At 32.6% G+C, this 5,478-nt stretch overlaps 1 long non-coding RNA gene across 1 annotated transcript; it reads right to left on the bottom strand.

Annotated features, from left to right (window-relative positions):
• Positions 1–1,880: 1,880 nt before the first annotated feature.
• LOC143049030 (uncharacterized) lies at positions 1,881–4,823 on the bottom strand. Its single transcript, XR_012970013.1, has 3 exons — positions 4,653–4,823; positions 2,933–3,033; positions 1,881–2,185 (listed from the first exon to the last, which is right to left on the bottom strand). It is a non-coding gene; the product is annotated as an uncharacterized LOC143049030 (long non-coding RNA).
• Between the last annotated feature and the right edge of the window lie 655 nt (positions 4,824–5,478).

The raw sequence follows: 5,478 nt of genomic DNA, 5'->3' as shown, positions 1-5,478 counted from the left end.
TGAAAGAGAACTGTAGTACCTATAGTAAAATAACTTATTACAAAAAACTGTTCCACTTTAAAAAAAATCAATGAAGTATTTTAAATGATATAATGTAGCTAGCCATATGGAATATGTTTTATATGTTGTGCATCTCTTTTCCCCTTTCAGTCACAGGGGCTATGTTCAAAGCATGGTTGTTTATATCATACATTTGTAACTGGTGGTAGGATATATACATGTAGTAATGCAGTGTTGAATACTGATTCCCCTCTCCCTAAATTGATAGGGATAAAACAATTAAAATTCTTTCACTAAATCTCAATAATAGGGCAAAAGTGAAAAAATCAATCTAAGCACACTATTGTTTCTGCTCTGTCAGACATGTTTTCTGCTCTTTGATAGGGTTGCCCATTTCCATTTTCAATTTAATAGATAATTTAAGTATGTGATATGTGATAAGTACCCGGTATCCAAAAGTGAGCTTATTTGATCAAATTCATCCTTGTGATTCAATTCTTGAAAATAGAGTTTTACAACATATGGGTAAAAGGTAAAAGTCTTATTTACCATGAAAATAGTCAAATAATTCTGGAATGGTAAAACTTGAATTAGCCAAAAGGTAAAAGTGAGATTTCTTTAAATTACACGCATGCAAAATAAAAGGGAAACACTTCAGTCCAGAGGGATGATATATTCGTTTTTCAGAAGTATACAATACAAGAGTGCACACGCTGAAATGTCTCGCTTTTTCTTTACTAACTTATCATTGATATTATGTTGATGGTCCTAAATATAAAGCTTTATTACAACTGTCACACAAACTTAACATTAAACAAATAAACTAAACATTGACCAATGAACCATGAAAATGAGATAAAGGTCAGATGAACTGTTACAGGCAGTCATGTACAGAAAACAAATCTTCCATACAACAAATATAGTTGACCTATTGCTCATAGTTTGAGAAAACAGACCAAAACAAAAAAAAAACCTTAACATTGGACAATGAACTGTCAAAATGAGGTCAAGTTCAAATAAAACCTGTGTGACTGACATATAGATCATAAAATATTTCCATACACCAAATATAGTTGACCAATTGCATATAGTAGAAAAAAAGGCCAAAAATTAAAAACTTAACTTTTACCACTGAACCATCAAAATGAGGTCAAGGTTAGATGACACCTGCCAGCTAGACATGAACACCTTACAATCGTTCCATACACCAAATACAGTAGACCTATTGTATACAGTATAAGAAAAACAGACCAAAACACAAAAACTTAACTACATGTACATGTATAACCACTGAACCATGAAAATAAGGTCAAGGTCAGATGACACCTGTGAGTTGGACATTTACACCTTACAGTCCTTCAATACACCAACTATCCTAGACCTATTGCTTATACATGTTGTATCTGAGATATGGACTTGACCACCAAAACTTAACCTTGTTCACTGATCCATGAAAAGAGGACAAGTGAAAACTGTCTGACGGGCATGAGGACCTTGCCAGGTATGACATTCCAAATATAGTTATCCCATTACTTATAATGAGAGAGAATTTAACATTACAAAAATCTTAACTTTCTTTACAAGAAGTCACTGAACCATGAATATGAGGTCAAGGACATTGGACATGTGCCTGAGAGAAACTTCTTAACATGAGGCATATATATACCAAGGATGAAGCATCCAGGTCTTCAACCCTTTAAAATATAAGTCTTTTGAGTAGTTACCTAACCCCACTTCCATAGTGGCCAGATCACTATCTCTTTGTAGAGCTTTCTGCAACAAAAGTTGCAGGTTCAACAAAAATGAGGAATCTTATTAATTATACAACAGTGATATATTGCTTTGAAACTTTTTTTTCATGAAAACAACTGAGTCAATAATCTGCTTTTTTTTTTTTACTAAATAAGGTGATATTTCACTTGTGAACATTTTAATGTTGATGAATCTTGCATATATTTCAAAATCCTCTTTTTACTACACATTGAGCCCATAGTCAGCTTAAGTTTCATTTATTCAATCCTGCATAAGTTCAAAATAAATGTCTGCTAATAAACAATTGAACCACTTCGGTTACCATTCTGTACATGAATATATCTCATTTTCATTTTCATATTCATTGCTGATTCCAGGTATCAAAATTTTAATCCTCCAGTAAAATTCTTCTTCTGACCATGCTGACAGTGTACTGAAAATGAAAAAAATAAATTTGTTATTAAATAAAGTGTGTTGATTCAATTGAAAAGTAATGATAAATGATAAATGATAATTTTAATATATTATATTTCATTGTTATGGGCATCATTGACCCAAATATGGTCTGCTTAAGTCATTCTCTTGCATGTATCTGAAAAAATGTTCAAGTTTATTTAAACACTTCTGATATTCTCATGGATATGATGCACATCATGTAAGAGTTAATTCCCTTATATTGTTTTAAATCTTTATTAATGAATTTTAAAGTACTGAACCCTTCATTCTTGAAATTAGGTTTTAAATCCAAATGAAACTATCTTGAAATTATACAGCATAGATAATACATGTAGCATAAAATCTTTAAACTATTAAAAGTATACCATTTGGTCTTAAAGTCTGTGTATGATTCTTGGACCTATAAACTATAAATTTTAACTTCCATTCCAAATTTATTCCATTGGCAATTTTCTTGTCTGACTGTTAAATGTAAAATATTTTCAGTCTATTTCATTATCAAAATAGTGTTAATTCATATTCGTCTATCATGTTTTGTTTCATATTTGTGAGATTGAAATCATAGCGCATTGTAAAATAACCCACTGGTGTTACCCTGAACAGACACATTTGGATTTCTTACCCTAATCATGTTAATATATTCTAGTCATCTTGTTTTCTATTTTAAACAAAATAATTTGACATTCCATTTGATTACTGTTTTCTTGCTGTATGTATATCATACCTTTAATACATGTATATGTGCATGTACTGCAATTGTTTTTGTTGATATATAAAAGTCCTCTGTTTTGAATTTTTGATTCATAGTGAACATCTTTCTCCATCCTGTAAATATAAAGCAAAGGTACATACAATTACTAAATCTATTATACTAAATTATTCAAATCAAAATTTAATTAATTTTGCATTGTTGTTATCAACACATGAATACAAATTAGCCAAATAAATTACCAAGAAAAAACATATTTTCTTGATCCAATGAAGACCCATTGGTGGCTGTAGACTGTTGTCTGCTCTTTGTTTGGTTGCTGTTTCTTTGACACATAACCCATTTCTATTCGCAATTTTATATATATCTATTATTATAAATTTCTGCTCTGACAATACATAAAAGTTACAGGCAAAGAAAACATGTATTATAAAAGTGTACAGTGTACATAAATATATGCAAGCTGATTTTTTTTTTACATTTTCAGGGCACTCACAACCTTGTTTTAATTGGAATCCATGAACCACCACTGTCATAACACCATTATTTTGATAATATTATGATATCAATCAAGTTGAAGTACATTTTTTGAAAGAAATCAATATTGTCAATGGATTATCATTTCTAAGTAGCATGATAATTAGCATGATTAGTTGTATAAATATATGACTATAGCCTATAGGAATAATATAACATAAGGGATATAAAGAATCTGTACAGGCATATCAAATTTGTAATAATTCCTGGTCATGAGATACATGTACATGTATAAGCTCTGAAATGGGTGGGTGATTCAGTGGTTAATTTCAATGTGTAAATTTCTTTTAAATATGAGATATGAATTTAGAGGATGCATGGCTATCTATTTTTTTTTGTGTATGGGAAAGAGGAGCCTGTGCCTGTAATTGCTTTCCTTTTGTATTTTATGTTTATGAAAGATTTAATTTTTATGAATTTTACATTTTGGTGTACATATGTACATGACATATATATATGAAATCAGGGACACAAATATTTTTTTTCCAAATTAAATATTATACCTGGTATAAAACATCCAACAGTATAAGTGGGTCTAGTGGCAGATCCAGACATTTTCATAGGTGGGGGCCCACTGACCGACCTAAGAGGGCTCCAGTCACGCTTCAGTGATTCCCTATATAAGCAACCAAATTTTTTCCCAAAAAGGGGGAGCCTGCCCCCCCCTAAATCCGCCTATGGGGTCCACTTTTGAGTTGAACCCGAGACGTTCATCAAAATTCGTGGTGCCTCAGTAGCCTATATTTTGCAATTTATGGGGCATTGAAATTACATGTGTACGCCCCTTTTTCGAGAACTTGCAATCGGCATGAAACGTGATCATACGTGCTTTCGAATTTGATTCATTTTGGTCCGTATTTTCAGTTAGAGATTTACAATGTTCTATTATCTGAGCAAAAAGTGAAAGCGTGAATATATTCCATGGAGATCGTGAAGAACACCTTGACAAGTTTAAAAACGGATGTTGACAACTTGTGTGGGTATAATATTTCCGGAGACAAGTGCGGATACCTTAGACCGAAATCCGAATGTAATTCACCAGTATATAGTTGATTCAATACTAGTATATTATAAGGAAATGATGATATATTGGATTTCAATTTTCATGTTTGATTTTATTTTTGCCGTTTAAATCATTTCTTTGGTTAAATTCATTATTTGATAGTAATTAACTAAAATATATGGTATAAACCATTACCTTTTGTGTTATTCAGCATAAAGATTAAGCATCCAAGAATGTCATTAATGCAACTTTTCAGCATGGAATGCCAAATCCAACGTCAAATAATGGCGGCCATTACGTGTTGACAACGTCGTCTAGTGAACCGTATCACTGAGCGGCGAAATCCTTACTCAGGCGCTTCCGGTTGTCCTACTGTTCTTCAGATGAAAGGCTAGCGATTTCATTGGTTGATTAAAAGAATAAAGTATTTTACCTTAATTTTTGTGGAAACTGTTCTGGATATGTTTTATTTTACGATTAATGTTAGAAAATTTAAAAGTTTATATTTTAATAATTTTGTATTCTTTGTCGTTTCAACTTGATAAAGAATGGAGCTTTTTGATTGGCTATCAGTGCAAGATGAGGCACTTAAGGGTAGATCTATCGTGCATGCCCCTGTGCGATACTACCAGTAGAAGCACAAATACACTTAAAGGTTATTACCCTCCTCAGAAATGTATGTACCCAACCCAAAAACAACTAGCAAGGAGGTGGTCCAAATAATTATGACGTCTGGCACGGACTAGCAAGGAGGCAATTGTGCATCAAGTCAATGAATAGTGATCAACAGAGGCGGATTTAGGGGGGCAGGGGGCCCGGGCCCCCCCTTTTTGGGAAAAAAATTGGTTGCTTATATAGGGAATCACTGAAGCGTGACTGGAGCGGGCCCCCTCTTAGGTCAGTCAGTGGGCCCCCACTTATGAAAATTTTTGGATCCGGCACTGATCAAAAGTAACAGTTGGTTTATTCAGAGACATATATATATCTCTGGTTTATTGAAGTAAAAACAATCATGCTAAAA

The sequence above is a fragment of the Mytilus galloprovincialis genome, chromosome 10, assembly GCF_965363235.1.
Source record: "Mytilus galloprovincialis chromosome 10, xbMytGall1.hap1.1, whole genome shotgun sequence".
Lineage (NCBI taxonomy): Eukaryota > Metazoa > Mollusca > Bivalvia > Mytilida > Mytilidae > Mytilus > Mytilus galloprovincialis.
The sequence above is the reverse complement of the archived record's forward strand: the minus strand, read 5'-3'. Positions and strand labels throughout refer to the sequence as shown.